We start from the raw sequence: 22416 nt of genomic DNA on the forward strand, positions 1-22416 counted from the left end.
AAGTGATCAGAAGCCGGTTCAAATCTGTAACACAACAGAAGTTCAGGGCACATAAACCGCTTTCAAAATGGCTGAAACTGGTTTAAGATAAACCTGGATGAGCGTAGTATCAGATGAACAGATTTATTGAACTTCTGTCCCAGATCCCCTCCAGATTCAAGTTAAAACTCAAGTCCCCCAGCATCCTGGGATATTTTATACCTCCCCTGAAAACTCCCCCCAAGACTAGCCTAGGCCCAAGCTGTCTGCTTCAGCTGAGTAGAGAGGCATGCTCCAGCTTCTGGCTTGGGCCACTGCAGGCATGTGGTTGCACTTCCAGGATCAGAAGTGAATGTCTGTTCACTTGCTTATCAGTTCAATCTATGCAGCTTAAACTAACCTGCAAAGATTGAATCAATTCAGCCTCAGGCCTTTTGCCTGCCTCCGCTTAGCCTATGAGTGAAGGGTCTAATTTTGCTCTTTGTCCAGGTCCAGGAGCAGCTGCCCGGAGCCTGGCCTCCTTGCTCCAGTTTGAAAGCTAACTATAAGCCCTATATGTCCAACTGTTTAAGTTGGTCTAATAAAAGATATGAGATTCACCCAAAGAACCTCGTCTGCCTATGTCCTTAGACCAACCGGGCAACAACCCACACCCCTATAAATATAAGCCCAACATTTTTATTATCTGAAGAAGCTGAACCAGTGGCCATATTTCACTTGGGGGTGGGGGGCGGGACAATTTCAAGGGTTATATCTATTTTAGTAGCATTGGCTATGATGAAAAATGCCAGCTTTCCTTGACCACATGGTTTTCCTTCCTGGCCAGGTAAGTAGTAAGTAACAGACCTCACTAGTGGGCTCCTGTGGTTATTTGCCCAGTGTTTGAGGCCTGCCACAGTCCCAGCTGGTCCGCCAGCCCCGTTCTGCCTCCCTCTGAAGAGGTGAGTGGCCTGCACGCTGTTTGGCCGAGCCAGGCTTGGACCTCCCTCTCTCAATCCTGGGGCACGGGCAGGGGCAGGGGCAGGGGTGAAAGGACTTCTTCCCTTCCTCCCCAACACCCTCGCCCCCTCAGCTGCCCCCTTCCCTGGCCGGAGAAGAATCCGGGCTGGCGGGCGCCGCGCTGACCTAATCCTGGCGACTAGCCCGCCTGAGGCACGAGTTCCGTCAGCTCCGCGCGGGCGGTGTCCCCTCCCCCCCTCGGGCCGGGCCGGGGCGGGGCGGGAGGCGCTCGGGCACTCGGGGCAGGTGTCTGGCGCTGCCCGCCCGCCTGGTGCTGAGCCGGGCGCAGCTGCATTGCGGCTGCAGCCGGCAGCTCTCAGGGGAGGAGGCGGCGCGGTGCTGGGGGCGGCGGCGCGGGGCGGAGCGGGCGAGGGGCGGGAGCTCCCGCCGCCCGCGGGCCCGATGCCGGGCAGCGACTTGGCGCTCGGGACTGAGAAGCGGGGCCGCCGCCTGCAGCGAGACGCCGTGTAAGTGCGGGCCGGGGCGGGCAGGACTCTGGGGTTGCTCTCCCGGCGCTGCCACTGCGTCCCCGAGTGGCCCCGGGCCTGTCCCTCTTCTCTTCCCTCCTCATGGCTGCAAAAACCAGTTTTCAGGTGAGCTCCCACCCCCGTCCTGCGGTCCTGGGCGCGGGGGGACAAGAGGCCGAGGCGGGGGGATGCGCCCTGCTCCGCCCCCCCTCCCCCCTCGTGCGGCTCGGACAGCAAAGGGGCTCGGGGGGCAAGAGGTGCCTGCTCAGCCCGGCCCCTCCTGGTCCGATCTGCCCGGCACCTAGCCCCCGCTTTCATGTTAGTGTTACCAGAAGGTGATGGTGAGGGAAAGCGATGGAAAGTGTTTCTTTCACTTCGGTTTTATTTTATTTTTATTTTTTCCTTCTGTGCGAGCATGAACTCAGCTTCGTGCCTGTGGAGGAATTCCCCCGTGTATGCGCGACAAAAGCATCCTTGCGGATCTGACCCTGAAACAGTAGCAGATGAGCCGGGGGGGCGGGGAGCGGGGCAGGGAGTCGGACACTCAGAGGTGGTGGTGAGCTGTAGCACTTCTGAATATCCAGAGTATGGCTAAGGCTGAGGCTGGGTGGTGAAGATGGTCTGTAGGACTTCTAGATATCGAGAGAGACTCAGTCCTGATGATGATTTGCAGTACTTCTGAATATTGAGAGAGACTGAGAGACTGAGTGGTGGTGAGGATCTGGAGCACTTCTCTCTCTTGATATTTAGATCAACCCAGTCAAGTGTGATGGTGTTCTGTAGCACAGGGCAGGAGTTATGATGGAGTGTTTTCTTTTTTTTTTTAGGATTTTGTCTTTTTTTAAAAAAATGCTCTTCTCAGCTTGAACTTTTTGGAATGGAAAGTTGTGAAATGTGCCATGGCTCCCTTTAGCAGACGAGATCACGTGGAATCTGCTGTCAGGGAAAGGCATCGAACAATTGGTTTTTCTCAGAACCGTTAAAATGAAATTCTAATCTAAAAGTTTTTGGCAGGTTTTAGCATTAGAGTGCATATGGATGCAAGGAAAGGATTGGGTTTATTTTTGCTGCATTTGCTAATTTAGTAAGTTCACAGAAAACAGCACAATAGAAAGGTAAAACAAAGTCAGATCATTATTTTTAATACTGCCTGCTTTTGAGTCACACCTTGCAAATTACATTAATGAGTCTTTTACATTTCAGTTTATGACAAACTATTTATTTATTGATGCGACTTGGCTTTTTTAGCTTCAAGCTTGCACTAGAAATGTGCTTTTGACTCCTACAATTTCTTTTGTCACTAAATATCTGCTTCTGGAATTTGATTCTACAGATGTATCTTATTTCATTATTGTATCTTTATCCCTACACTCCCCCCCCCAGCTATATCATCTAATGAGAAATTAGACCCATTTTAAAGATGGTGGAAAGTAGATCTGTAAGGGGGAGGGGAGGGGAGGGGAGGGAGGAGGGGAATGACAAGGAAGGATGTGCGGGGCAGTTTCCAAAATTCAGTGCTCTAATATTTGGTTGTAATGGACAATATATTAGGATAGTTTTCTGACAAGTATCTGTTCCACTGGTCATGTTATTAACCTTATTTTAGGAGCACAGCAACGCTATATTTAGAAACATAGCAACGATTGGTTCTCTAAGAAGACCCTCATACTTGCACAATCATTTAGAAGAGCAGAGTTCCAGTATTTTGTACTGATAGTTGTAAGCATGATACTAGAGATTCTTCATGGTCATGCTTCTGCCTTTTCATTTCTTCCCACCCTCCCTTTCTTTTAATTTTAAGATGTAGGAGGCTATAACTAATATTCAGGTACTGGAAAAAACATGGATTTTGCATTTTGATAATGTAGAGAACTTCCTTTTCCTCCTCCTAGTACTTCCATCCCAAATTTGTCCAGCCTAGCACTGAGGCTTCTTGTTCTGAATGACTTTTAGAAGCAATTGATGTCTTTATCATATTTAATGTGAGGGATTCATGGTCTTTCTGGTAACTATCATGTTATCCTAGACCAGGGGTGTTCAACCTGCAGCCCGTGAGCGAAATGTGGCCTGCAGTGCCTTGGCATCTGGCCTGTAGGGCTCCCCACGGGTTGGGAAACTGGGCAGGGGAGCACTGATAACTAATATTGCTCCATTTTCCCACTTGCAAATTCCCAAGACCCATGCGGCAGGTTGGAGCTGGGCCATTCCTCCTCCCCTCTGCAGGACTGGATTGAGGCCAGGCTGTGCCCCCTTCCTCCCACAAGGTCAGGGCCACAGCCCCTACACCTGGGCAGTAGGATCGGGGTCAGGCCATGGCCCCTCCCCCTACAGGGCTGAATTTGGGACAAGTAGCACAGTGACAGATCGGGCAGAAAGCAGAGCATTGGATCAGGCAGGGTGAAGGGATGGGAGTGGCACTAGGGGAGGGTGCAGGGCTTGTTTGTGTCATGTCTGCCAAAAAGATTGGCCCCCACTGGCCTATGGCAGTGGAAGTTGCCACAACATTCAGCAAAATTCCAGCTAGAGAAACTGTTTCAAGCTTTGGGAAACCTAACTACCGGGGGTGCTTACAGACATTAGGGCCCCTCTCTAATTCATGGTGCTCCCTGCTGTAACTTACATAAAGTGCCATGTGTTAGTTCCCCCACCAAACAGACATTTGCCTGTTGGGTTGGGTGGGGCCAACCTGCAGTGTTCCTGGCCAGCAGGCTGGGATGTTTCAGTAGTTTCTGAGGAGGCTGCTCAACTGCCCCTCTCTCCAGCCCCCACTCATTGCACCAGCTCTGGGGCTGTCAGCAGAGGACGGGAAGGGAGCTGCCATCTACTTTGGCCAGCACTGGGGTGGGGTGGGGTGGGGTGGGGGGTGGAATGGAGCTCTGTTGCCTTGCAGCCCCTCCCCCCTCCCCCAACTACCCCGGATGCAGTACTGGGGGAGACAAACTGGGCCTGGTTCAACCTCCCTCTCTCCCTCCCTCCCTCTCCTGCTGTGGCCATTCAAAGCAGCCTGCAGCTCCCTCCTCTTCCCCTTCCTTCCCCTGCTGACATGTGAAAAATTAACCCTGGAGGAAACACAAGTGCCTTAATGCATTCAGCTTTAGAGTGCTTTAATGTAATACTGCATTTGATTACAGCTAATTTTTTCCACAATCTGCCCTTTTAAAAGCGTTCCACAGCTGTGCATGTGTGATACACGGTAGTTCTACAGCACTTTCAGAGGTCTGACAGCATGAAACTGTGACTTGTGTAAGCACCCATAGATGTTGTAGCTGACTCATAACTGCGAAGAGCTGTTAAGCTGTTTCACAGCTAAGATCAATGTGATGTGGACTGACCTGCTTGTTTCTCTGTCAAGTGGCAGAGAAGAAGATAAGAAATACATTATCCTTGATTATTGGTTCTCACCCAGTTTTGTTAAAGAACAATGATCGGTGAGTTTGAAGCACAGTTGTGACTGATTAAGGCTGATAGAAAGGCTTTGGGCCCTACTACAGATGACTACCATTAACATTTTCAATATCTGTGGCAAGCCCTGCCTGACACAAGTGCTTAGACCTGCGTTCTAGAAACTGTTTGGCCATTTAATCTCTTGACTCTTCAGGTTTCATCTCAAGTACTTTTATTTAATAAAGTTTGAGAGATTATAGGGACAACTCTGTCAATGCTTAGATTTCACAAATCGCTCAGACTTTTTAAACAGTCTGATTTCCAGTGTATGTACAGAACAGACAATATGTTGATACTAATGGTTGATATAGATACCTATATATAATATATGAAAATGATATCTAAGGTGACTTTTATATCCTAAGATATTGTTGACATGCCTTTTCTTCCTGATGCAGGCATTGTTCAGCTGATTTTCTTCCCTCAGAAATATTCCATAGGCTCATGTTTAGCAACTGCTCTTTCTAGAGGAGCCTTACAAGTTCAACAAGGATCTTGTTACATCTTCCTCTCCACTCCTCAGTAACAACATTTTGCTTTTCAGAGCTGATGTTAAAAGGTGCACCTACAGGAGTGGAGGCTTTTCCTTTCCGCCCTTTGGATGGGTAAGAAACATAATTGCAAGTGACAAATATTCACCATCTAAATCATGGGTGGGCAATTATTTTGGGTGGAGGGCCACTTAACCAGGTTTGGTGAGCTTTTGAGGGCTGCATGGGTAGCCTCACCCCTTGACAGCTGCCCTGCCGCCTGGTGTCCATCCTGGGGCTGGAAGTCCCACCTTCTAACCCCTGACCTTTGCCACCATAAGTCTCTCCCCTTGCTCCCTGGAAATACTCCTTTTGGGAGTGGGATGGGTTGCCATCTTAGAACTGGAAAAAACCCCAAATCATATACTAAAAGTAAAACACCTACTATCACGTTTTAATTTTATTACAAAAAATATTTTTGTTGTGATTTGTGTTTGCATACTATGTATAGGGGTGATTGCATAATAACTCAAAAATAAATTCTTAGTCTTGTATATTGTGTGTGGGGGTGTTTAGGTAGGTGTGTGGGGGTATTGGGGAGTGGCTGTTTGTGAGGAGGCAGTCGGGTGTGTTGGGGGTGTATATGTAGGGGATTGTGGGGCAGTGTGTGGGTATATGTCATTTGTGGGGTGTGGGAACCCCCCACATTCCCCCCCCATGACACTGCAGCAGCAGGCAGGAATGTTCAGGGATCTCGTGCCTGGCTCAGGTGCTGGTGCCCGGTGATGCACAGATCTGGTCAGCGCTGCACATTACAACAAGGAGCACAGCCCCTGCTGGGACATCTCTATCACTGGCACTCCCTGCCATGCAAGCGCAGACCCTGCACTTGCTCAGCACAGGAGGGAAGCCCCACATGCTGGAGCCAGCTCCCTTCCCCACCCCTTGCCATGCAGGTCCAGGGGCAGGGAAGGCAGTCAGCTCCAGTTGTTCTGAATTAAAAACAATCAGGAATCTTATCAGGGGATAAGGCACAATGCCCCATTTATTGGAACATAAAACATGCAACGTGAAAAGAATAAAGAACAGTAAGGTTATCTGCTTCACTCATTTCCATGCATACTCATTCATTCATTCATTCGTACAAAAGAAACAAGCGCACACACACACACACAGGTAGACAGCCTTGCAAAGGTTAAGGTGTTACCACGTTCTAAAGTTACTCAGTTCAATCTGGTGGCTGGCCAGAATAACCACAAGGGCTGGAGTTAGGTCATGTTGGATGCACCCAAAACTCCTTCTTGCGGTTGGAAAGACCCAAAGCCTTGTTTTTGTGTTTGTTCTTTATAGTGATAGCTGTCCATACAAACCTATGGATTCTGCTGAGTCAGATGCAAAGGTCATCCTCCTTGTCCTGTTGGTAGGCTGGGATTGGTAGGACATGATCTTCTGGCTTTGTGGTCTGCAGTCTTCGGGGGGTGGGGTCACTGCTTGCAGTCTTCAGCCATCAGGGTGAAGCATGCTATTTGGTAATCCTTAACTGCTGACTTGACATCGCTGCAGCCTTTAACTGTTAAATCACAGAAGGCTATTTTCACCTGCTGCAAGAGGACTGTCTTCCTTCATGCTGACACATATGTACATCACTCAGTCTTTCGTTACCTGTTTTCACATAAGCCAGACATACTACAAACCTTGAATAAGCATTTTCCTTATACTAAATTTAAGTGTTAAAATCATGAGACCAATAGGTCAAATATATTTATGCTAAGCAATAGGGCATTTAAAATAGATGGTTAATTCCAGAATGCTGATAATGACTGATTAAATTATTATAAAAAGTAAATCATAACAAAATTAACTTTATTTTAATTGCTAAATAATACATAAAAAGAAAAGTAACAATATGAGCAATCAAAGCAATTATAGCTACTGCAATACAACACAGTGCACGGGGCTTCCCTCCTGTGCCATGTGAGTGCTGGGGCTGTGTGTTGGGGAGCACTGTCAATAGAGATAGCTTGGTAGGGGGTGTGCCACTCACCCCCGTGTGTAGCACTGGCCAGACCTCCGTGCTGCTGGGCACCAGGATCTGTGCCGGGCTTGAGCACTCAGAGCACCCTCACCTGCTGCTGCTGCTACTGCCACTGCCTGCCAGGGCTGTGCACCATGGGGAGAATTTGGAGGGGGGGGTCCCCACACCCCTTACCCTTGCTCACACCCACACATTGCCTAGACAAGCTCCATGCTGCTGCCGTTCCTTTGGGTGTGAGCTCCATGCTACTGCCAGCCTCAGCCCCATGCTCCTTCCCAGCTGCAGCTCAGCCTCTGACACCACCACTTCCCTACCTCCTGTTTGGAACGAGAAGGATGCTAGGGAAGCCAAAAAGGTCCCTGGTGGCTGCAGCAGCAGCAGCAGCCCCGCCCAGAAGCTGCCTGCTGGCCCAGCTGGGCCCTTCTGCCCACGAGGGTGGGAGCAAGGGGCAATAGGGTATGTTGGGGGCATGTGTATATGTGGATGCCACACTCCTACCCTCGTGGTCGGAAGGGCTGGGTGGGGTACAATTTACTGGTGAGCACTGTGGGCCTAATAAAAGTGCCTGGTGGGCTGAATTTGGCCCACAGGCCATATTCTGCCCACTCTGGTCTAAATCATGTTTCTTATTCTTAGAAGCATGTCCTTTAACTAGCAAGAAGTTACGTACCCAAGATGTTCTAAAGCTGTTCTACTTTTAGTCTGTTAGTATGTTAGTACTGAATGAGAACTCTAAGTAAGCAATCAGTATTTCAGTAAATATTTATTTTAAGAGAGGAAATATTTTGCCTTCTGTTGTGATGCAATCTGTCTTGCATCCCTTTGTGTGTGCTCTTGTCCTAAATTTCATTTATTAGGGAGAAAAATGGTCTCCTTGCAGGAAGATGATAGCTTGTCTGTCTTTAGGTCTGATCATAAAATGATGGAGTGCTCACTTGTTAATTATTTCAGGGTTTAGCCCTCCCCTCCCCAGCCACCCATTTGCTTGATTTTTTTTTTTTTTTTACCCATCAGTATTTGAAGTAGTAGTAAAATGAACCAGGAACACAGTTTATATCCTGTGTCAGTGGTGTCATATATTAAGAATATGGAAACAATGCCCTAACTCTGAAAAAAGAAAAGTATACTATAAAATAGTATAAAAACTGTGAGAATTAATTTAAAATTCCATGCATTTTAAATGGATTTGTGATATGTGGTCACATGATAATTTGGTTGCAATGGCACCTTTTGGAAGAAAACAGTTGTTAACTTCTCCTTAGCCTCCCCCAAGCTGGCTATTCTCTATCACATTTGACACTTCAGCTAAATTTCCTATCCCTCAGTTTTACAGCGTTGGCGTTTTAACTCCCGTCTCTCCAGTTTCTGTTATGCTGAGGTTATTTACAGCCTTGCCACACTTCTACTCTGCCAAATCTGTTTGTTTGTCTCAGAATTCACATTTTCAACTCTTGTCCATGACTAGTTCTCATCTAAATTATTGTATTCTGTTACTTTCTTATTTCCTTCAAACTGTCCAAAGGAAAGTGTGTAACTCTAAAACTGCTCTAGCCTTCCTGCTTCTCCGACTATATCTAGTGTTTCCTTTGGCATTAAGTTTAAACTTCTTTCTTGGTTTTTTTAAAGTTTGCATTAAAAGGGTCAGAACTTGCCTTTCTACTATTGTCTCCTTTTATTTCTCCTTTGGTACCCATTCATTTTATACAAGATGCCAGCCAGTTTAATCATTTTATCCTGTTGTACCATCCCTTACTCTGTGCTTGTGACTGGAGCTCCTTTCCTTACCTGCCTTGCATTATGGCTTTTGAAAACACCCTTATTTAAAACCATCTCAAACTCTAGTTTGTTCAGAGAAATGTTAAAGCATAATTATAGATTTGAGAAAAGGCTTGAAACTAGCAAGTGATGGGGATTAAACAACATTTTTTTAAGAACACTAGCCAGGAACCTGGTCAGCCCTGGAATTCCAGCTGCTGTTATGTCTACTTCATCATTGGTTTGGTTCAATTGTGAGAACTTTAAAAAGAAAGCAACAAAAAACAAGTATAGTGAGGCAGCTTTAACATGAAAAGGGAAGACCAGCATGGAAGATCAGAGAGGTCTCCTTCTATTCTGGACTTTTGTCTTTGTCACTGTACAGCACTTAATAATTTCATTCATGCTTTTGGACTGCCATTGAAGGTTAAGTTAGTAAAAAAATCTTTTGGAAGATGTATTGGAAACCCTTTCCCCCAATGATTTAAAACAAGAGTCACAAAATAAGAGAAATGATGATCCTGTGACTCGTCAGGCTCTAATTTAACACATTCTTTGCAATATTTAATTGCAAAACTGTTTTTTCCCCTATCAAAACTGTATTACAAGTTTGCCTATGTTTTTTTTTTTTCTTTTCAAGTCTGGTGCAAGCTGTGTAAAGATTATAGTGTTTGGTTCAACAAAGCACTAGCAATTGTGAAGAAATGATACTGTTCTAGAAATCCAAAAATTAGAGTAAAGCACAGACCCTAGTATATCTGGTCACTATGGAAAGTCTAATATATTGTAACAGAAATGTCCATGATACAAAGTACTTTACTGGAAGTAGCTGAATATATTTATTAAATGTTCACTCCTGCCCCAGTTTCCTCTCTGCTCTATTTTTTCTTCGTCTCTTTTCATTTCCTCTGTCCCTTCTCTGTTCCTTTTCTCTGTTTCTTTTCTTTCTTTACATCTTCTCTTGCTATCTTGTTTTTAGTATTTCTGTATTTAAACAGGGGCAAGTCAGAATAAATATCTACTTTGCTTTAGCTTTATATGAAAATAGTTTCCTATGCCAGTCTTAACTTAGGGGGGGACTGCTTTAGGGAGAGAATATAATATAATTCCACCAAATAATATATAATCTAGGGCCCACATCATATAAAATCTTATTTGTATGCTTACATTTATGAAGGATAAGTACTTCCTTTTGAAGTCTAATGCTTGATGTTGGGGGAGATGACATATTGCAGAAGGATGTTTGTACTAAATGAAGTTTAGTAAATCTGTATCAATTTATGGTCTTATTTCCACAATTAACCAGTATCTTAGGGGTGAAAGGGAAAAGCTCTTAATTTATGCTTAAAAAAACCAACAAAATCTACCTCACTTTTGGTGCTCTGTTTATTTCTTGACAAAACAAATTTAATTGCCAAAAGCTCATCAAAAGCAAAGGAAAAATCATTTCACATTCATTGTAATGGGCTTGACTTTAATGGAAATGAAATTGGATCCTAATAGTCCAACAACAGTATAATATGGTGATATTTCTTCAATATGCTATATACAAGAAAGAAAATTAGTCTTAAAGTAATGGAAAGAAGGTCAAAGTGTTTTGAAAAATCATTCTAGACACTATGGGATTATGGGAATTATTAGTCTCACTTAAATTTTTGCTAAGGGTGATTGATGGAAATCCTAGGTATAAAAGTGTATTTTTTCCAACCTTTAGTGGCCTCTTAAATTAATTAAATATATGTTGTGGGGTTTCACTAATATACATGTAATGACTTTTGTTTAGGTCAATGTAAAGACTAATTTATCTCAGAGATTAGTATTGATCAAGGTAAAGCTAAAATCAATATTGGATTTTGAGGGTCAGTACATCTGGAAATGGTATGAAATATTGACACTGCTGCATATGTTATTGTTAGTTTTTAAAGTAATTGTGGGGAGGGGAGATTCAGTCATTTATGGAACTTACAAGGACTGAGCTGATAAAAAATGGTTGTTATATGTTCCCTTCTTCCCTAATCTGAAGGGGGAAATCTTGTACATATTAAAGTCAATGACATCAACCAATGCAAGATACTCATTCATAAACTAGCTGTGAGGCTTAAATGACTGATTATGCTATTTTGGAACTGGCCTTTTAATTAATGAATTATTCTTCTAACTTTTGCTTAATTGCTAAATAGAGTGTGTGCGTTTTATTTATTGTTCTCATGTGCATGTGTGAGTATGTTATGCTCTTTATCTGATAACTTTATGTGTGTTTCCAAATTTTTTAGGCTATGGGTTCAATGCTCATCAACACAGCTGAAAGTTAACAGAGGTAAAAGCAACTTTGTGTTACCTTAAAAAAATATTATGAAAAAGACAGTACAAATAATGTGTTTTATAGCTTGTATTTCCTGTAGAATATGTATTACTGTAACTTTCATTTAAATTACCTTACAAAGTTTCTAGTCACAGTTATATATCAGGCATACCTAAAATATTTAGAAAAAGCTATGGCTGGAATTTCTTAGAAGTGCCAGTGGGGAGCTTTGAGTGGGATGGGACATTTTGGCCTTAGCAGTTTTGAAATTCTCAGCCTATGCCAATATCTCTTGAATACAAATTTGAAATTATACACAAAAATAAGATGGCCCACATTAGTAAAGACTGTTCTGTATAATAATCACCTTATCCTGCAACTATGGATACAAATTAAATAAGTGTGTTTATTCAAAAGAAAATATCTGTTTCTGTTGTAATTTTCACAACTGAAATCATTGGACCAGACTCTAAGCTGGAGTTAATTGATATGGTTCTGTTGACTTCAGTACTTGATAGAAGCACCTGAAACTCCTTCTATATTGAGCCAGTGAGACTGTTTCAAACAAAACGTTTCTAATATTGTAATGATTACATATGGTAGTGTTCTTAAACTACTTCATACCAGTTATAAAGCTTACGGACTTTTAACAGGGTAGAGCTTTCAGGACATGTACAAAGTTCCTATCAATTTCAGTAGGAACTTTTATTTTAGAGTACTGCCTTATCAATGTAGCTGTTGGAATACGTACAACTGAGAGACAGTAGACCATGATTCTTTCATAAATAAATGAAGAGTTGGAGCTCTTGCAAGTCAAGAGAGCAGGTTGCATGACAGAAAAACAAATCTGGAGTCTTGAGGGAACCTCTGATCACTGTTAAATCCTAACTGAGGAATTATTGGTGGAAAGAATGATTTTGTCATTAAAATTTAATTTTGATATTGTGATTCAAAATAACTTGAGTATAGTAACTATTAATATATACAGCACATTTTTTCAGGATGTTTCTCCTCTCACTACTTCATGAACTTAAACCTATTGGAAACTTCTATTTGTTTGCCCTCAATTATTTGATTACTGAAAATTATAGTTTAGAACAAAATTTCTGCCTTAAATGTAAGCATCAAAGCTGAACACAAACTTACAAAAATACTTATGATTTCTATATAATGTGCCATATACCTCTTAATGACCATTTTTTTCACTGGAGTTTACCACATGTATAAAATATAAACGTTTTTGAGGGACCTTGGGATATAGTTCATGATGAATGGTGCTACGTGCATATATATGTGTGGGATTTTTTTTTGTTTTTTTTATTAAATCAGCTTCACAGCTAGCCTGTTGTTAATAATGAGCTATGTTGCTTGTAGCAATGCTCTAAATGCTGAGAAATCAGAATGCAGGAGTTATGATTAGAAGTTCTAGGGCTATGCAAGTCCATTTATGGTAATAGGAACTGTTGGCACTGGAGAGTTTGTGGATTTCAGTAGCAGTCATCCTTTTCAAAAGATATTTTTTTGCATTGAGAATTTCAGGGCAGCTTTGCTTACATCTAGGATTCTAGAACCTAGAGCAAAAGAAAATGTAACTAGCATAAGAACAGCAGGGGCTTACAGAGAATAGGTCAATTTCTGTTATTACTTGTCACACTGAAGTCAGCAGAATTGTATGGGATTTAGGCTGGATTGTTTAAAAATCTTTCGAAACTGTGTTCCTTGATTAGAAAATGAAGGGTCTTTCTCCCCTCCCTTCTCCCCCTACATCAAAACAAACAAACAAAAAAACTTTTTTGGTGGTCTTTATTTCTCTGAAAAAAAATCATCTTTCTATAAAGAAACATTGAAGCCCAGAACTAGAATTTTTGGTGGAAATCGCCACTGGAAAAAATGAATGCAACTTTTCTTTTATCATGGAAAATTTCCATTAGGAGTAGAATTTGGACCAGCTGTAGGGTAACAGGAAGTGCTTCAAACTACATGCTATTTGAAGAAATAAAGTACTGTGTATTACAGTCCCTCTTTTAATTTTCCCAAATGGGGAAACAATCTTATGATAGTATTTTTTTTCTTTTCAAAGTGGAATTAGGCAGTGGTATGTGCTGGGTACAAAGCAAACATGTAGAAACAGAAGGTTAAATTCACTAGTATTATTTCTATTTTCAGTAGAAAATTCTAAAAAGACAATCAGGCTGTTCCCAGTTTTTGTGGAAGTATTGCTTTGATACAGGACGAAAAGAAAGTTCTAAAAATTCTTGTCTTTGTTTTAAACATCTGATTTCTGGTTCTGATTATTACAGAAACACAGAACAGTTTGTAGATGTTCTCTCATGAATCAAGCAAGAATTAGGTAGGAGTTCCCCAGTGTAATCAGGTTAATGGTCTTTTAAAATTGGTATTATAAAGATGATGCAAGTAGTAGATGATGCCTTGTTGAAATGTCTAGTGGGTAGATACATATTGAAATACTGTTTCTTTATATGAGGTCCAATTAAACCCAGAATAGGACAGGCTTTTGTACAACGCAAGGTAACCTCAAGAAATTTCTGGGGCAAAATGAAGCTTGATCTGTATTATTGGCTGCTCTTGAGGTTGTTATTGGTTTGGTTTTGTTTTTCTTGTGGAGATAGCCAAGCTCTGGGGAAAATCTGAGCTCTACTTCTAACTGTGTTAGTTGTCAGCAAAGATACCTATATCTCTAACTGGATGTAGAATTGGATTGGATTAAATATTTATTCACTGTGGAAAGTGATTGTTATGAGTCTGAACCCGTTAGCGAAATGTTTATAAAGTATTGGGGTGGGGGGCGGTGAAGAGAGCAAGGTATGCAAATTCTAAAGGTACATTAAATACAGGAACAGTTGTGCTGTCTCATTAACAACATGACCTAGTTCAATTCTTTCAACTGGAATGTCGTAAAATGGCTTATCAAGAAGTGAATGTCTGAAGAGTTGTACCTCGCTGTTTGAGAAACCCCAATTATTGTGTTGACTCTATTGAAAGATGAGGTCCCCTCACCCCCATTTAACATGATGTGGGGAGGGGGAAGTCCCTCACCTTAGAATCAAGCATGAGGCATTGGTTGGTTTACCCCTTCCCCCTTGGCACTGTGCTATATGATTTCTCCTTTTTTCTCTCTTTGTCCCTCTCTACTGCACTTCTCCTTTACATTTGCTCCACATCGACAGGCTCCATCCTTGCTCTAGCCTGGAGTATGGAGCATGACCCTGTAGCAGCAGTGGCAGGGAGCTGGTGCTGCTACTACAAGGAACCACCCTGCAGGTAGTTGAAGGCTGCTATTAAATCCCTTCTCAGTCTTTTCTTCTTTAGACTAAATAAGCCCAGTTCCCTCAGCCTCTAGTCATAAGTCAGGTGTCCAGCCCTCTCACCATTTTTGTTGCCCTCTCCTGGACTCTCTCCAATTTGTCCACATCCTTTTCATAGTGGAGGTCCTAAACTGGACACAGTACTCCAGATGTGGTCTCACCAGTGCTGAATAGAGGGAATAATCACTTCCCTTGATCTCCTGGCAGCACTCTTACCCATGCAGCCCAGTAAGCTGTTAGCCTTCTTGGCAACAAGGGCACACTGTTGGCTCATATGCAGCCTAATGTCCACTGTAACCCTGAAGTCCTTTTCTGCAGAGCTGCTGCTTCACCTGTCAGCCCCCAGCCTGTACTGGTGCATGGGATTGTTCAAAGAAGACTTTGCACTTGTCCTTCTTGAACCTCATGACATTTCTTTTGGTCTAATCCTCCAATTTGTCTAGGTCTCTCTGAATCCTAACTCTACCCTCCAGGGTTACTCCCCCCAGCTTGTTGTCATCTGCAAACTTGCTGAGGATGTATTCCATCCCATCTTCCAGGTTGTTGATAAAAATATTGAACAAATCTGACCCCAGACATCTAGCCATTGATTACTACCCTCTGAGTCTAATGATTCAGCCAGTTTTCTATCCACCTCTGCAGTCCTTTCATCCAACCTATGCTTCCTCAGCTTGCCTGCAAAAATGTTGAGAGACCATATCGAAAGACTTGCTAAAGTCAAGGTATATAGCACTTCTGCTGGTCTCACCACAACCACAGCCAGCAATCCCATCATAAAAGGCAGTCAGGTTGGTCAGGCCTGACTTGCACTTGTTAAATTCATGCTGACTGTTCCTAATCAACTTCTCCTCCAGGTGCTTAGAAATGGATTCTTTGAGGATCTGCTCCATGATTTTTTCAGTGACTGAGGTGAGGCTGACCAGTCTGTAGTTCTCTGGAGATGACTTCTTCCTTTTCTTGAATATGGGCACTATGTTTGCCCTTTTCCAATCATCTGGGACCCCTCCTGGTCACCATGAGTTTTCAAAGATTGCCAGTGGCTCTGCAGCCATATCAGCCAACTCCCTCAGCACCCTTGGGTGCATCCCATCTGGCCCCAGGGACTTGTCTATGTCCAACTTTTCTAAATAGCCCCAAACCTGTTCTTTTGCCCTAGTTGGATGCTTATGTTCTCCCCAGACTGTGCCTTTTCTGCATCCTCTGTTACTAGGTTGCCTCCCCCATTCAGTAAGGGACCCACACTTTCCCTGATCTTCCTCTGACATAGTCATAGAAATCCTTCTTATTACCCTTCACATCCCTGGCTCGCTTCAACTCCAACTGTGATTTGGCCTTCCTGACTTCAGCCCTGCATGCCTGAACAATACTCTTATACTTCTCCCTAGTTGATTACTGAAGTTTACACTTCTTATAAGTTTCCTTCTTGTGATTTAACTTATGGAAGAATTCCCTGCTAAATCAAACTGGTCTTTTGCCATACTTGGTAGTCTTTTTGCACATCAGGATGGTTTTTTTCCTGAACTCTCAGTAAGGCTTCTTTAAAGTACAGCCTGCTCTCCTGTATTCCTCTGCCCCTCAGACTGGCATCTTAGGGGATCCCGCCCATATATAAAATCTGATGAAGTTAATGGAAAGACTTTCATTGGTCCCTTTCTTTTTTTGTGTCCTTGTGACAAGGTATTTAGCAGAATTCTGCTGCTTCATTGGAATCTGACAGGGCTGCACTATGAACGTTTCTGTTATGGCCTTTTCATTGGATCAGGCTCCCTGAATCCAGGTTTCATATACTTTAGTCATGGTGTCTGATTCATTACAGTATAGGACTTTATCAACAAATCATTTTTTGTTGCTTTCTGATTCTTAGTTTCCAGTGAAATGAGTGGCCAGTTGATAGCTGCCAAAAGCTATATTGGTTTATTTCAAAATCTTTTTTCAGAAGAGTCTCCCTCTTTTCTTTTGCTGATTAAACAAATAAGTCTGCTTTCGCTCTGATGCCTGAAAGGGATTTTTCTAGAGCTATTCCTGGAGGTAGCAGGGGTACATGCAATTTCTGGGTCAGGTCTCCATAGCTAGTAGGGTCTAGCAGGTCCAAATTTTACTTGATGTCCAGCGTTAAAAATTTCAGGTAGCGACAGAAGATTGGTTTTGGTCACTGATCTAACTGGTCTTGTCATAAAGACTGCAATTTTTAGCTTACTAAACCTCTGGAAAGTCTTTTAATGTAAAAAGTCTTAAGTAAAGCATATTTCAAGGACTTCACTTCTGTGTGTTTCTTTTCCTCTTGTTGCAAAAATTTTTTATACTCTTTTTTTTTTTTTCCTCCAATGGGAGAAACATTTTCTTGAGTTAGGAAAGAATTACATCATAGTTTACAAATATGCAAACGTTTACAATGAATGTCTCTTATGGGTTTACAGAATAGAGAGAAGTCCCACACCATATATTGGTTCAAGTCGGTATGCTGGTGGGGTGAGGTTGAGCCCTGTTCGTTTTTACAATGATCACGATTTTTATTCCTTTAATATGTTTATTAAAACGCCTTACTACGCATATAATACTGCTTAGCTCTAAGAAATACCACAAACATTAAAAACACATAAACTACATATATTAAAAACATTGCTCCAAACACACTTCCTTCCCAAGTAATACTATAAGAATTAGTATTACAAAAACAGATATTTACAATCGTAGAATTCTGAGAAACCAAATCCCCAGATATACTTTCGTTCTTTAGTTATGGTTTTAGGGTTGGTCTCAGGAGTGATAGGAACAAGTCTCTTTCCTTCGGTTCCACTCGGGTGCTCCACAGCTTCAGCATGAACGGGAGTTCTTGTTCACGGAGAGGGTGGTTCAGGCGATCAGTTTGATCCGGCCTACACTCACGATTCTTCCTTCGGTGTTCTGCAAGTGAGGTTAACTCCAAATTGGGACTGTAGGTTACGGGTTATATACTGGGTGAGTTGCTGTCATGGGCCCCTCCTACCCAAACCTGTCACTGTTCCCAAATTGGGCTTGGATCTTACTCAACAGATTTTTTTCTGGGTGGTCAGTTTGTCTTCCGCAATGGAATTTGTCCACTGACTATTTAGTTTATCTTAAATTCTTGAGACTTTCCATACCACTGCGGTGATGTATCTTTCCCAACCCCCTTTCAAAAGCTTCTAGGGTTTGATCTCTCGGAATGATTGCTTAAGGGTCATTTTTCTTATTCTTAGGTTAACTTGTTAAAGGCCTCTAAAGAGAAGATTGAGAACCAAGGACTTTTAAGCAAACTTGTTGGAGGGCCAGGCAAAGCAAACAATGGACTCGATAAGAAGATGAACCTTGCCTTTTTGTCTAAACTGGCTAAGGGGCAGTTATTAGAAGAATTCAAACTATTACATTCAATATGACAAAATACTGTTGTGAGAATCTCAGAGCAGCTTAAACCACACTTTAGATGATATTTGAGATGGTTCATTTTAAACTAAGATTGTCCACTTAAAGTGGACGAGCACTCTGAGATTTCTTTCATGACACCTCCAGAAATTCTGTGGGAGGAATATATGTACTAACCACTCCAGAAGTGCCTTAAACCGGGCTCCCTGAAGCAAATAAGCCTTGAACTAGGATTCATACGGTGAAAACTCAGGACTTTCACTGGGATCATAATAATGAAAAATTACTGTTCTTCTGAGATGGCCTATGCAACTCATTTCTAAGTGCTGATAAAAACCTTTATGCTGAACCATGCAATCAGGTGTTTCATATCTATTTTAGAAAGCTGTGCAGTCCTTGTAAGTTTTGTTTCAAAGTACGAACTGATTGTAAATGTAATACCAAATCAATGAAAATGAAACATTTAATAGTGCCCTCGTGGCTAAGATGCATTGGAAACAGAGAGCTGAAACTTAAGTGCTTCAGAAATTTAGGTACAAATACAATTACATGCATCATTGAATTCAGAATATTCTTATTGTAATCTGGAAGAGAGAATATAGCACCATCAGAATGTGGAAGAATTTTTTTTTCTAATTTGACCTGTTTAATAGCTATTTTGGCATCTGCCAGATCACTCACTGAACACTTCATTGTTACTTCAATACTTGATACCTTTAAAAAAAGACAAGCATGAAAAATCCATAAATCTATCAATATAGAGTTTTGATACTATTAACTCTCAGCAATAATGCTATGTGCTCATTTAACTCTTGCTAATACAATGTGCAATTCCACATCCATGATCTGAAATAACATATTACTCAGTATGATTGACTGTATACTGGGAAGCGGAAAGATAATTCACCCATTCTTGTTCTGTGAAATTTTAAACTCATGTATTTGAGATGTAAGGTTAAGTTTGCCATTAACCCCCCTATGGGGTACCAAACAGATGCAAAACTCTGATAGCAGTGTGCAAGAGATGTTTCAAGCGGCACAGAATGTAAGATTTAAACATTGTTTAGTTATTTCAAAATGCAGTGGGGTATAAAAAAAAGGTAGCCCCTTCTAGGCATAGAAAAAAGTTAGGCCTTCACCCATTACAGTTTTCAACATTTTTCTACCTTTTTGAGCAAGTGCCTAAGGGTGTATGCAGATGTTTGTTGCACCCAGTCTACAATCACGTGACTTAGTCTCATGATTGTATACTGGGAATGGTGCGTGCAGAGGTTAGATGGTGCTGGGAACTATGCTGGAACCTGATATAAGTAGTTTGGGGAGGAGTGGGTGGGATCAAGAAAGCTAGTGGATCTGGGGGTGGGGGTTGTCTGGGGCAAGTGGCTGGACTTTCCCAGCCCTGGGGCTGCACTCTGAACGTGTGCAGATGTTCACTGGATTGGGTTAACCCCATTCCCGATGTAAGCTAGTTCACCAACTCAGGTGAAGTAACTTGGATCTCTCCTGTCATTTTGGCCCAGTTTTAACCTCCTGGAACATTTGCTCAGATAAGCACTTAGGCGGACTTAGTCCTAGTGGGTCAATCTAAATGTAATGTCTACACATTCTGTACCCTATCAAGGCTGGTTTTGATAGGCCTGAACATGGGCAGGTATGGGTGTGTATAGTCTCTTCCCCCTGACCCCGCCTTCAGCTGTGTGCTGCATGTGCAGCCAGTTCCAAGCTCCCTGGTTTGTCACTGTGGTTGCTGCCAGATCCTGTTGTAATGGAGCAGCTTTAGGACTCTGTCACTTTAAGAGCTGGAGCAGGCAGCCACCAATTGGCTGATTGTGGCAGCCATTTCCAAATATAGGCCAGAAAGGCATCAGTCTGGGTTGCATAGCCAAGGAGGTAACATCAGGCTGAGTTGCTCCTGGGGCACCAGGAGGTAAGGGCAGGAGCTATGGGGAAGGCTTGGAGGCACCTGGTTGTGGGCATGACATGAAACTGCACCCTGCTGGGGAAGGGTGGCCCAGTGGAGCTGCCCGTGGTGGGGTAGCTCCCCAGAAATGCCAGGCTAGTTACCTCCCCAGTGAAAGGTGAGGAGGGGAGGCTAAAAAACCCAGCCCATGGTGGGTTCAGTCTGCACAGGGGGAGCTCAGGCTCACAGGAGCCCAGAGGCAGGGCCCAGGTTGGGGGAGAGACCTGGAGCAGTGTCCAGGCTCTTCTAGAATCCTGTGGTTGCAGAGGCCTTGATAGGGGGCCAGGCATGGCTTTGGCCACCTGAGCCAGATGGGGTGGCAGACACCAGTCGAGCCCCAGTAAGGGGGTGGTATGGGCGATGTAAGATCCTAGGGCCAGGCATGGCTGCAGCCACCTGAACCCCAAGGGGTAGATGACCCTAGTAGAGCCCCAGTGAGGGGGCCAAGGGCTTGGAGCCCAGTATGTATTTGTTTGTATGTATGTGTTTTAGGGCTGTGCGAGGCTTGGGACAGAGCTTTGGATCCGGAGAAGCTTCGGACACTTCAGGGTCTGAAGCAGCATATCTGGATGGAAGCGCCTCCTCATTTGGCTTCCCAAAGTGGTTTGGAGCTTCCAAAGAGCTTTGGAGCCGCCTCGGAGATCCGACCATAGGGTATAATGGGGAAACAATAAAATATCTATAACTTTGTTGTTTTCTGTCCAATTTGGATAAAATTTCCAGGGATGGTAGACTCTGCAGAGAGCATAAAACCTCCCAAGTTTCAAGACAATCGGTTTAGGGGTTTGGAGGAAACAGCACCCCAAATTCTTGGTAGCAAAACTCATGTCACGTCTAGGTGTTACAACATAATGGTGTGAAAACTGCAGGGTGGTAGCTCTTACTGAGGCCACAAAGCCTGCCAAGTTTCAAGAAGATTGGTGTAGGGGTTTGGGGGCAACTGTACCCCAAATTATTGAAAGCAAAACTCCTGTCAGGTTTATGTGTTACAACATAGGGGGGTGAAAACTGCAGGGGTGGTAGCTTTTGCTGAGGCCACAAAGCCTGCCAAATTTCAAGATCAGTGCAGGGGTTTGGTGGGAACTGCCCCACAAACTGCGGACAAGCAAAACTCGTGACATGGGTGCTTGTAGGACTGTCTCTGGCTTAGGGTGGGGAGGGGAGACACTGCTGCAGGCCTGGCTGCTAAGCTACTGTGTTTCCAGTTACCAGTCAATCAATCATGATTTACTTAGGGACCAGCTCAATACACGGGACCTAGCTACTACGTAATGACTTAACGAGCATCAATTAGCACCTACAAAACCAGGCTAAGGAGAGGAAAGAATCAATACAGACAATCAACTGCCCCAGGACAGAGACAGTCTTGGCACAAGTTTTGCCTGTCAGCAGCTAGGGGGGCAGGGCTCCAGAACCCCCTGCACCGACCTCTTTGACAACTGGCAGGCATCACAGCAGGGGCCACTATCCCTGCAGCTGTCACCCTGCTGCGCCTTAACACACGCAGTGTCACCCATGGCACGAGTTTTGCTTGTCTGCAGCTTGAGGTGCAGTTCCCCCCAAAACCCCTGCACTGATCTCCTTGAAACTTGGCAGGCTTTGTGGCCTCAGTAAGGGCTACCAGCCCTGCAGTTTTGACCCCCCTGTGTTGTAACACACAGCCATGACATGAGTTTGGCCTTCAAGAATTTGGGGTACAGTTCCCAAATTTCCTGCACTGATCTTCTTGAAACTTGTCAGGTTTCATGATCTCTGCAGAGGCTACCGTCCTGGCAAGTTTAATCCAAATCAGACAGAAAACAACAAAGTTATAGCTATTTCATTGATTCCCCCATTATACCCTATGGCCAGATCTCTGAGGCAGCTCCAAAGCTTTGGAGCCGCTTCATCTGGATTGAGGCGGAAACCCGGTGCAGAGCTCCGGATTGGATCGCAGCCATCCAAAGCCACATCAGATCGCTGCTGATTCCCACAGGCCTAATGTGTTTGTGTGTATAAAGAAAGACTCAGTGCAAACTACTGAAGGAGACATCTGCAAGGCATAGGTCACATAAGGGGTGGTTGGAGCATGTAAACATTGCCCTATTACAACTCAGATCAATAGGCCTCCTGCCTATTTAACATCCTAATTATTTAACAACAAGGCATGGCAGGAGAAGAAGATGGGCTGTTTGCTCAGAGGCGGGGGCGGACCAGAGATAACATTGGGCCTGGAAGGTGCCCTTGTCACACTTGCATTAGCGCAGCTCTGGAACCCATGGGATGAATGCTGGTGCTTTTCTCCCACCACCATAGGTG

The 22416-nt window shown here is 43.5% G+C and overlaps 1 protein-coding gene across 1 annotated transcript in view; it reads left to right on the top strand.

Annotated features, from left to right (window-relative positions):
• The first annotated feature begins 1123 nt into the window (after positions 1-1123).
• THSD7A (thrombospondin type 1 domain containing 7A) overlaps positions 1124-22416 on the top strand; it is a 528740-nt gene continuing 507447 nt past the window's right edge. Inside the window, exons 1-3 of the mRNA XM_090046913.1 lie at positions 1124-1571; positions 5434-5494; positions 11423-11466. The gene's annotated coding sequence lies outside the window, so the exon portion shown is untranslated. The remainder of the gene's footprint in view (positions 1572-5433; positions 5495-11422; positions 11467-22416) is intronic.

Source organism: Crocodylus siamensis, chromosome 5 (genome assembly GCF_052110815.1).
Source record: "Crocodylus siamensis isolate JL-2025a chromosome 5, ASM5211081v1, whole genome shotgun sequence".
Classification (NCBI taxonomy): Eukaryota; Metazoa; Chordata; order Crocodylia; family Crocodylidae; genus Crocodylus; species Crocodylus siamensis.